The sequence below is a fragment of the Sturnus vulgaris genome, chromosome 5 (assembly GCF_052056855.1).
Source record: "Sturnus vulgaris isolate bStuVul1 chromosome 5, bStuVul1.hap1, whole genome shotgun sequence".
Classification (NCBI taxonomy): domain Eukaryota; kingdom Metazoa; phylum Chordata; class Aves; order Passeriformes; family Sturnidae; genus Sturnus; species Sturnus vulgaris.
In genome coordinates, this window is record NC_142247.1 from 10,150,748 (window position 1) to 10,162,344 (window position 11,597).

Genomic DNA, 11,597 nt, shown 5'->3' on the forward strand with positions numbered 1-11,597 from the left:
TCCCAGTAGGGGTTATTAGTACTACAACAGGAGCTTTAAAAGCTCAATACCAGGAACACAAATCTTTTTAAAGAGAAGAGATTTCATGTGTATCGCTCCTGAATCAATTTAACTCTAAAGCACCTTCTCTAAATTGGAATATGTTTCCTATTCATTTCTTGAGCTATTGTGTTTAAATAAAAGTTTCCTCATGGTCCATTTAGTTTTACTACCTGTACTTTAACCACTGGACCAAGGAACACGAAGGCCTGGAAGTCATGATGCCTGCTCTCTGTACCCAGCTCTGTCATTCTCCTAGCACTCCCTGCTGTTTCAATTTCCTCAGTAAAGAGGGAAGAGGTGATAAAATTTTCAAATATTTAAAGCAATTTATACCAACTCTGTGGCTGTTATTAAATTCCAAAAGGTTGGCTTGTGCTTTATCTCTTATCATGATAAATTCCAGTGCAGGAACATTTTCCAAATCATAAAGTTATTGCAGCCCTTCTTTTAGAAAAAAGCCAGAAGGGATCCCATCCTGTCAGCTTCTTTTGCCCAGAGAAGCTGTGGCTGCCCCATCCCTGGCAGTGTTCCAGACCAGGTTGGATGGGGCTCTGAGCAACCTGGGCTAGTGGAAGATGTCCCTGCCCATGGCAGGATGTGGAACAAGATGACCTTTAAAGTCCCTTCCAATAGAATATGGATCTGTTACATAATTTAGCTATAAAATAGAGCATTCTGCAGAGATTCGTTGGTACTGATTTAAATTTGCATTTATATTTTTTGGTTAAGTTTTGAAATTTATCTTTGTTTAAATGACGAATTAAAAATCAGTTTGTGGAACTAGTTTGCCTTTGGTTTTGTTTTGCAGAGCTCAGAAAATGTCATTGAAGAAAATTGCTTTAGGGAATTTGCCATTTTTAAATTGCACTTTGAAATATGAAGTGTCAACCAGAACATGGCATTTTAAAAAAAATTATTTAGTGATTTTTCACTACTAACAATAACGACATTAGAGTGATAGTGCTGCCAGTAGTCAACTTTAGTATGAAATAAAACATTTGAGGGCTTTTAAGTATTATGGACATCCATGTGAATGTGGTGTCCTGTGTCTGATCTGAGTAAGGCCAGATGAAAGAGAACAAACAAATGAGAAAAATAGAGTAGGATAACCCTCATCTCTGCCGGTATTAATTAGATAAATAAGAATTTACTCTGAGATAATCTGTGAGCATGTTGTTCATTCTCAGGAAAGGAAAAGGATGGGGGGCATATGGGGGTTGTATGTGTGTATTAAATTTCTGTGAAGTGCAAATTGTGATTAGAGTGAATGATAGGACAGTAATTAATATCGTTAGGCTTCCTCCTCCTCCAATGGGCAGCTTCAGCCACAGCAAACCTGTCTTCACAGAGCCCTTCTCCAGTCTCTGAAAAGAGGGAGGCTCGTCCAGGGTCTGACACAGCACATCCCTTCAGTCCTGAAAGGCACTGGGACAATTTCTCCATTTTTCCTCAACCATAAAGCAATAATCTTATCCTGTATTCCATGGGTACCTCTAAGGGTGCTGCAAGGTGTGCCTCAGAGCAGCAAACATTTTCACAGTGTATTTGAATTCAGCTTGCAGGATTTTTCACCTGCAGCAAGAAATTGTTAAGGACTGCAATAAAAAGAAATTGAAAATCACTGCTTTAGATGCTGCCTAATAAGATCGTCCTTGTGGATCTAAAGTTAGCTGCTGTGAAAAAGCTTTATATGCTGTTTTCCATTTTCAAAGCTGTGCAAACGTGAGATTTAATCCACTGAATTTCAGAGCTCTGTGAAAGCTTAGACCTTCCTGCAGTGTTGCACAGCGTGGTGTGACACACTTACATATCAGTTCTAGGATGCACCCAATTACCAACGCCTTACCCTGGACTCTGATTTCAGCTTATTGCCCTACGCTGCTTTGGCACATTTTCTCTCTCCTTTTATTTTTCCTTTCATAAGCATTCTTTACTGCCATCTACCTGGACAGTCAATTACAGCAGCACAAAATGCTACCGAAGCAGAATAGTAACATCCAACCTCCACTTGAATAAGGTGCAAAAAACTGTACGAGTATTTCCCTGTGTTCTTTTTCTTTTCTTGAACACCTTTTAATGATAGTCAAATTCTTTCAGCAGAACACTGAGGTGACCATACTGCTGCTGCATAGTTCATCGAAAGCAGTTTTGGAAAGTGCTGGAGCAGGGCACAGCTCCTTTGAAATCTATGAAAATTTGTAATAGCATCGTGCAGTTGGGTTTGGGGAGATTTATTTTCCATTTTGCTTTGTTGTGTATTCAAATTTATTTTGTTGAGAATGCAGGAGAACATCCGTGCATGTCCAGATCTCTATTTCTTCCCAAAGCTAAAGGAAATATATCAGAGGGGTTAATTCACCTTATTCACCAGCAGGGAGGAGTAGAGACACAGTGTAGACAAGGGATTCACCAGTGAACTGCTTTCTCCATCCCGAGGCCCTGAAGGTGCACCCAGGAAATGCTAATGAGAGATGAGGACGGTGTAACCCGACTGTGGTTAATGCAGTCCCAGCCCAGACAGATCAGTAACCTTCCAGCTCACTCATCCATCAGCAGCTCAGCTGGCTCTGCCAGTTTTTGCAGTGAGCTCTGATTAAGCTGGATGTAACAAAATACATTAGTCGAGGAAACAAAGGCACCTTTCCCCTTGCTATGTCTGTGTTTGCAGAACACCAAGCATGTCACAACAGCCCCGCGTGGTGGCTGTGGTGTGCCCTGTGAAAGCAAGAGCATGAATGGAAGGCAGTGTTTCAGGGTATGGCTGCTTTGGAAACAATCCATGCAACCACAAAACAGCCCAAAACAGAAACAGGAGGTGTTCCTTCTACATGGCTTAGTAGCCAGATCATGTCAAATGACAGTGATCAGGCAACCCCTGTTTTATCAGGGGTTAAAAACCTGGGCTGTCACAATTAATTTGATATGGTTGATGGATGGTGAGAGAAGAGTTGTGCCTCATATGTAAAATTATATTTAGGAGATGGTAGGTTTTTTTCACAATACCTCTCAGCCTAAAGAACAGGAATAGCAAGAGAGCAGTATCATTTATGCTGGCTGTATTGTCTGTTGTAGGATTACCAGGAATGGATTTGATGCATGCTACCACTAAGCAGCACCAATGACAAGTAACTGGTTTTGGAATGTTTTGGCTGACAAAGAACTTGAAGATTAAAAAAATTATTTTAGCAAGGTATGTAAAGGGTGTTGTCTCTTCCAACCTCTTTTTTTTTTTCTTTTTTTTTTTTTTTTAATCTGGTCTGTTCTGACATTCTGTGCAAAGAGGGTGCTTGTCATCATCTAGACCTGTTGTATCACCTGGTTGGTGATATCCCACAATAAATTCCAGAGGGTGTTCCAGAAAGAAAACCCTCAGACATCTCAGTAGGCTGCTGAATTTTTTTACTTTCCCGATTTGAGCTTTGTACTTGCAGCATGAAAGAAGACAGACATGATCAGGTTCTTTACAGGATTTGTGTGTGAGGAAGGTAAGAGGAGGAAATAGGGAATGACAAAACATCCACAAAATTATAAAGACAGAAAACCCCACAAAGCATCTAGAAAAGCCCAGAGAGAAACAGGGAAAGTGAAGATTGTTAAGAAGCATGAATTGCTTAGGGACTGACAGGAGGAGACTGTTGGACAGCACACAGGCTCCATGCAACTTATGAAGGAAAAGCTGACATATAAGAAAAGGTGTTCTATAAGGGATGTGCTGTTCCCTCTCTTCTCCTGCATCAGGTTACATCACAGGTGGCTGACTAATGCACAAGTGCTGCTGTCAGATCTTTTATCCCTCACTGTAGGACCTCTTCTTTGCTCCTGGAGTTCCCCAGAGCCACAGGGACTCTAAAGCCTTTCTCCAGAGCTGCTTTTGGAGTCCAGGGCTGAGAAGGGACATGGCATGTGCCAGGTGTAGGACTTTCTGGCAGCTCAACAGGTGCTCAGGAGATGGACCAGATGAGTGATTTCAATGCTGAGCACAAAGCTAGATGCTGGCCAGCTCCAGAAGTGTCTCCAGATGTTCCTCAGTGCCCTTGTCCTGGAGGAAAGTGATTTCCTGATGTCTCTGTAGGCCTAGAAGGTGTTGACCTGAGACCACTGGGTAGAATTCAAATTTTAATCAAATTGCCTTTGTGAAGATGTCACTGAAATATAGCCCAGTTTCTTGATATGTGAAATCAGGTAGTACATGAACTCACTAGGTTGAAGGGAGGAAGGGAAAGGGAAAGGGAAAGGGAAAGGTGGGTGCCTGGGAGGTGGGCAGACAGGAAGAAGAGTGACAGGGGTTAGGTGGAACACATCACCCATCCGGATGTCTCGTTGCTCCCCTCCGTCTGGTCCTGGTGGTGAGGGTCCCCTGCTGCTGCTGCCACACTGCCATACACCAAAGAGTAGAGAATTCTGTGAATTAATATACATTTGGGCCAGGTGGGAACACCCACATGTCTCCCTAGCAGGGGCCAGTTCGACACTGTCCTTTGCAACACTGAGGGTCTGCTGCATCATGCTGCAGTGTTCTGGTGCTGAGTCTGGGAACCCCTTTGTGAGGGGGGAATTTTGATGGGCTCTGTTACCCCATTCTGCTGTAGATAATCTTATCCCTGGGTGAAGGGCCCCACAGATAAGCTGCTATGCAAATCAAAGCATGTGTTCACTGCACCTCTCACCAGAGGGTCTCCAACAGACACTTAGACCATCTCTCCCCCTAACCTTCAGTGCAAATGCCTGCAAGAGCCTAGATGCTGATAACCCTGGGGACGTCATCTCCTCCCTGACATGCCAAAAGTGTGCTTTGTAAATATCCCCAGTCCCTGAGTTTAGCTTACCTTCACCACAGAATATCCCGTGGCCTAGGAAGTGACAGCTCCTGGAAATTGCTGCCGTGTGTCTGGCTGCAGGAAATACCTTCTGGAACGGCCTTGACCTCCAGTGTTGCCTTCTGGATTTTCCTGGCAATTCTGCATGCTCAGGGATGAGCAGGTTCTGCAAATACCTATGGGGGAAAAAAAACAAAGGCAACTTAGAATAGGTGAACAAAGAACGCAATTCAGTCAAGTCAGTTGATCGGTAACAAAGGTTCTAAAATGGACTAAGAAGTAAGGTCATTTGGAGAAGAAAGTGTTCTACAAGCACTTGTTTTCAGAAAAAAAATCTGATGGTGCTCCTAGGGAATTGACCATCTACATTATTGCTTTGCAGACAACTGAGCATTTATACTATTGCCTAGCCAGGCTCAAGCTATTTTAACCTGATACTCAAAAAGTTATAAAATCCATGTACCTTTTTAAGAAAGTCTTCCAGGCACATGAAGACTGGCTATGTGAATCATTCCTACCTTCCAGATGCCCACGGATCTGAGGCTGCAGGCAGTCCTTTCCAAAGGCCTTCTTCCCTCTGCAGTCTGGATGCTTACACGCAGGATCTGGGAGCTATGAAGATTCTTGCCAGAAGTCATCCAGTTGTGGAGCTCTTGCTCTCTCTGCTCCTACTCTGCGTGCTCCAGAGACTTTGCTAGGATGCTGTTGCCTTTGCTGCTGGAGGATCGTGTCCAGCACCACAGCAAGGCTCTTCTCCCATGGCACAACTGCATTTTCCTGACAGCAATTGGCAGCTCCAGCCGATTTGCTGCAGGGACACATTCTTCTGGCATTGCCTTACTGGTGGGCGCTCGACTCACAGCTTTGATTTCAGCCTTGTCCTGCCCCTCTGCAGCCTCAGGGATGAGGCTTTTTGTCCCATAGCCGTGGCTCTGAGGGAGCAGGGATGCCTGTCCCAAGGGCTGCCTCCCTCTGCACTCTGGCAGCTCTCACCCAACCTCATCCAGGGCTGATGGATTATGGAGAAATATGCCTGGGCTGACATCTTACTCATCCTGCCGTTCTTCTGTTGATTTCAGCGACTTGTCTCTAGTTGGGAATGCCTGTGTTTAGCTCTCTACAATGTTGTGTAGCACTATTCAGAATGCCCTGTCCTTTTGCAGTGCCATAGCCTCAGTGGAGCCATCGAGTGCAAACTGCATGCTGTTGTAGCATCGCTGCTGGGACACTTTTCCAGTGGGACGATCTTCTTGGAAATGGTTGGCCTTTCCTTTTTACTTCTGGGATTTTCCTGGGCATCTGCATCCTCAGGGCTGATTCGCTGCTGTTCCTCTGCCTTCTGGTCATGTGTTTTTGAGGCCTATTTTTTCATATTCTGTTTAAACAATAAAAGAAATTTCATACCTTTTTTCCCTTCTTTCACCTTTGAATTTATCGTGTGTTCTGTAACTCTTTGCAGTGTAAAAAGAGTTGATATAACTTCTTTCTGAAAACCTTTATTGTGACTATGGTTCATAAATATTGCAAGTGTTATTAGTTCATATCCTAGATTTTATGCTACATTCTTCCAGATTATAATTTTAAAATATACAATACAGTTCTTTACTTCCTCTATGTACAAGATGTAATTACCCACATTTGTCAGGTTTTTTTTTTTCCATCAAAACATGGGCAAGTTTTTATCTTTTTATATTCTTCCCTTCTGAACTCATCTGTTTCCTATTTTCACTTCCTCTACTCAGAAGTTGTTTCCTATGAATTACTCTTGTAATGGTTCTCCAATCCTTCCATACCACTTTATAAAGATGTAGCTGTTGTAACATGTACTTATTAGATATTTTTTGTTGATTTATACTTTAGTAAAATGATAAAACATGTAGTTTACATTTCTGTGGGCTGCAAAAATTTTTTACACTTTTAAGAAAATATATATTAAAAAAAGTTTGATAACATAATTTTTTAAAAGATTGTTTCATTATCTGTCCAATAGCCATAAAGCAGGTCCGTATCTGTCATCTAAAAACAAGGCAAACTTTTGATTTGACACACACATTTAGACTTTTTTGTCCTGTATGAAATAAAGTAGAAAAAAATATGCTATTGCCGTTTTATCTTCAACTGCATATCACTTTTAACCTTGAGTGAAGACTCTGCATTATTGAAGAGAAACAATTTCGGCAGTGCAGCTCTAGACTAACACATGATCAGAACCTTAGACTGGTAATTAAAAGCAGAAAACAGTTTGGCTGCCATCATGAGGCAGCAGCACATTCTCCTGTTGTCCTTCCCACTGTGAGTAAAACTGGAACCAAGCAATTCCATTCCATCACAACCACCCTTATACTGCAAAGGTGGAGCCCTGATCTCAGAAATGCCAGAGGTGGCAGAGGTTTTCCATGTGTGAAGGCAACGTCCCTCCCAGAGATATTGCAAGTTCCCCTCTCCCCACTCTATTCCATCTGTAAATTAAACACTGACAGTCCATAAAGCTTATAAACTAAAACACTGGGATCTATTTTGTTCCTTAGGTAGATCTAAAGCAATGTGGAAGTTGCTTAGCCTATTGTGCCTTCTTCAAGTGAGCACTTGTAACCTTTCTTCTTACAATAATCCAACCAAACTACTTTGTTAACTGCTCCAAGTAATTACCAGAACATTTTACTGTGTTTTCCCATAATGTTTTATTAAACACAAGTTAAATAAGTACCATTTTGTAAATATTTACACTTTTATATTTGAAATTTCCAGCATACTACACAGATTTAATAGATTTAATAACTTCATAAGTGATATTGACCACAGAGTATAAATTATAGGAAATATCAGGACTAAAGTCCACAACTCATCCAAACCTGCCATGAGATCAGTGCATTCGGCTGCTTCTACAAAACACTTTTCAATTTACACACTTTTCTACTTACTCTAAAAACTAACAATATATTTGTGAGCCATAATTAAAAAAAAAAAAGTCTGTTAGCTTGAACATAACTATCAAGCTTGTTACAAACTGCATAGTTCATACTATGATCCCTCTTTATTTGTTTCACTTTGGAAAACAGAATTCCAAGGAGCTCTTGAAATTAACCTTTTCCAAGACTCTGAAAGATAACTATGTAACAAGAAAAGAAATAGCTGAAGGAAAATTAGCAGGATTCTATTTGGCCTGAAACTAAGAATTTATAACCTTAAATTTTTACAAATAAGATTTTACACAAGTGATAGGGAATGGAGTTTTCATCCACAGTGAGGAAGTAGATGTGACCTTCCCTATAGCTGCAGTACCTCCAAGGCTTTTAACTGCTCTGCCAGGAGTTTATCCATGGCCATGGCTCTGAGGGGCTCCAGCACGACCCCATGCACAGGCACTGATGTTTCATGGGGCATCTGAGCATGGCCTTATCTACAGCCACAGGGGCTCCAGGTTTATCCTTGGGCCACAATCCCTTCTTGGGCACGGACATGACCACGGCCACAGATGCTCTGAGAGGTTCCTGCTCTGCCATGGGCTTATTCCCAGCCACTGATGCCTGGGGATGTCCTGTTCCCATGTGGGCTCATCCACAGGTCACAGTTCCCTCGACTGGAGCTCAAGCAGCACAGAAACAGCAGCGATGCCCTGGCCACCTGCCAGCCCAAGTGTGTTGTCATGGCTGTCATCCAAGGCACAGCACAGGAAGGGGAGAAGTACTACACCAGCAGCAAAATCAAAATTAAACACCTAATGAGCCCCGTGGCAAGCACAGGAGCCTGACAACTCAACAGCACCAACAGCTATAAATCCAATCCAGAACATTCCAGCCAAAGTTGCTGTTAACTCAAACCCTTTGTGATCCATGTCAGACACCAAAAAAGACTCTCATGGTTTAGCCCCAGCTGGCAACTCAGCCCCACACAGCTGCTTCCTCACTGCCCCGCAGTGAGATGGGGGAGGGAATCAGGAAAAGGATAAAACACACAGGTTGAGATAAACACAGTTTAATAGGTAAAGGAAAAACAATGCACACAAACAAAGCAAAATAAGGAACCTATTCCCCACCTGCAATCTGCAGGCAAATGTTCAGCCATCTCCAGGAAAGCAGGGCTCCACCACATGTAATGGTGACTTGGAATGGCAAATACTATCACTCCTGACACCCCCATTTTCTTCTTCCTCCAGCTTTATGTGCTGAGCATGATGCCATATGGCCCAGGATATTCCTTGGGTCAGTTGAGGTAAGCAGTGTCCCCTGCCAGCTCCTTCTGCTCACCCAGCCCACTCCCTGGTGGGTGGGGCGAGACGCAGAAAAGGCCTTGATGCTGTGTAAACACTACTCAGCAACAGTGAAAACATCCCTGTGTTAGCAACACTGTTTCAAGCTCAAATCCAAAAGTTGCCCATACCAGCTACTACCCCAGAGCAACCAGCTCAGCTCAGTAGCTCAACAAAGCCTGGTTTAAGTATCAAAACAAACTCAGTCGGTCATGTTCCATATTGTCAGGTGCTGAAAATGCCACTAATTTATAAGAGTTTTCACAAACTTTTGTTTAAGATCAGGTTCTGCCAGTTCAGCATTTCCACTGCTCATCTCTTGACAAGCAACCAACAATCAAACCTCCTCTGTAGGTGTACTTGTGACACTGAAGCTGCCAGTCCCATGGCATTCAGCATGAGACACAGGGGATGGTGCTAGTGAAGCTATACACTGCCTAGAACCACTGCCATACACTGGCCTAGCTCCCTGTGCCAGTGAAATATATTGTCATTCAATTGATACACTCCAATCTTATTTAACCTCTGATACCTAGTATTCTCTCATTACTAAAACTCACATACCAGTCTTTTGCAGGGGCAGGGAAATAGCAGCCTTTCATCGTTGCAAATGCAGCCACTGCATATCCCAAGATACTGGCACACCACAGGAGAGGAATCCAGTTGTCAAAACTGATGGTAGGTGAGAAGAAGTGGAAGAAAGAAGCATTTGCAAACCAAAGCACGTGGACAATGATCCAGACCTGAAGTCCATTGATTTAATAGTTATTCACACTACCTAAAATATGAAGAAAACATGTAGTGTTAGTGACCCTGCATTAATACAGCTTTTAATTAATATGGGTATGCACAGAATACACAGAAGCTCCATCAGGTGCCCACAAAATGATTTCTCTCTCCTCATCCTCCCAATTAAATACCCTGAGGCACTTTGATGACTCTTCCTTTAGACTCTGTTGTACCCATCAGGCTTTGTTAGGCTGAGTTTTTCTCCTTGCAAAACTTAGAATTAAGACACTCTCCCAAACCCTAATAATTAGAGTAAAAAGTTAGCAACAATTGTAGTACCTTTTCTAACAGTTCACATCACACATTTTGTTCCAAGTCCCTTGGGTTAAGGGAGCTTGAGCAGTTAAAACTATCTTGTTAAATACCAGCCATAGTCCACTGACAATTTTAAGTGCCAAAATTATCAAGCAGTACTTTCCTATCGATAGTGTGGTGCCTACCAGATCAAGAATTTTACTAATTATAAGACATACAAATGCTGTAACTTATTCTAAAAGATGACATAGATTGCTTTCTAATTTTGTTTGAAATGATCATGTGAGGAAGGTGAGAGCATTTATGTGCACTTTTTCTCTGGCTACACAATGGTTATTAAAGACTCTAAGAACAGACATACTATAATTTCAGAAGATTACATGGCGTGCATGTATTCCAGGGAAGACCTTCCCAGCAGGGGTGACAGCACCTTCTTGTACACTTCCCACATAGCCAGGGAGAAGTTTATGGCAGAAGTCAGGAATGGACACGTACAAAAGCACCTAGAAGAGAGAGAATGTATTCACAGTAAATACATACAAGACAAAATCCCTCGAAACACTATCCCTTACATTCATATACCAAAAATCACATTTCTATTAAGTATTGGGTAAGCCAATATAGCAATATATAGCTGTTGTGGTTCTAGATTAGTAATACCTCTAACTTACTATACAGCCCTAAATATATATTTCATGTAAGGTTGTAATCCTTTTTTGGTGGGGAGGCAGGACAGTTGGTAAATAGATTCAGCTCCTTGTCCTTTAATTTTGGTCTATTTCTTGTGTATCAATTTAAAACAAATGGGTATTGTTGTTATATAGTCGATTTTTCTTAAAAACCTCATTAAGGAATATGTCACACGAGGAATATTTGTGTATATTCCCTACATACTTATTTTTAAGTACATAAGCTTAATTTTGGAATACAAAATGCCTTAAAAAGTGTTAAACACCAAAGAGTAAATGCGAGTGCAACATTCCACCATCCTTTGTGCAAAAGGATTCATCCAACAGTTGTGAGAGAAACCATGCACTGCATCCAGATCAGAACTCAATAATGTACCTAGAAAGTGACCCAAAGGGAATAAATGCCAGCAGCCCTAGGAGTCAGTATGGGAGTCCTGTTCCAGATGCCAAACAGATGCTTAATCCCCGTCAGCAAGTACAGATGTGGATAAGTTAGAGAGCACGGCTACTGGGAACAGAACGCGAGACCTCGCCACGAGGGGCACTCATTAGGGGGCACTCATTAGGAGCCACTCACCGGGCTCACTCCCCCCCGGGGGTCAGTCAGTTCCCCGCCGGGGGTCAGTCCCTCTCTCACCGGGGGTTGGACACTCCCTCACTGGGGGGTCAATCCCTCACCGAGGATCACTCAACCCCCGACACCGCCGCGGCCGCCGCCGCTCCCACTCTGCCGCACCAACAGCCCCTCAGCCGGGA

At 42.6% G+C, this 11,597-nt stretch overlaps 1 long non-coding RNA gene across 6 annotated transcripts; it reads right to left on the reverse strand.

Moving 5' to 3' along the window:
• Positions 1-3,424: 3,424 nt before the first annotated feature.
• On the reverse strand, positions 3,425-11,597 carry LOC148223547 (uncharacterized). Of its 6 annotated transcripts, none has more exons than XR_015803704.1 (6): positions 11,535-11,597; positions 10,514-10,655; positions 9,673-9,886; positions 5,378-6,234; positions 4,869-5,035; positions 3,425-4,416 (listed from the first exon to the last, which is right to left on the reverse strand). It is a non-coding gene; the product is annotated as an uncharacterized LOC148223547 (long non-coding RNA). The 6 variants fall into 6 exon arrangements; XR_015803705.1 differs by having other exon boundaries at positions 9,673-9,780; positions 11,419-11,590; XR_015803703.1 differs by having other exon boundaries at positions 11,419-11,590.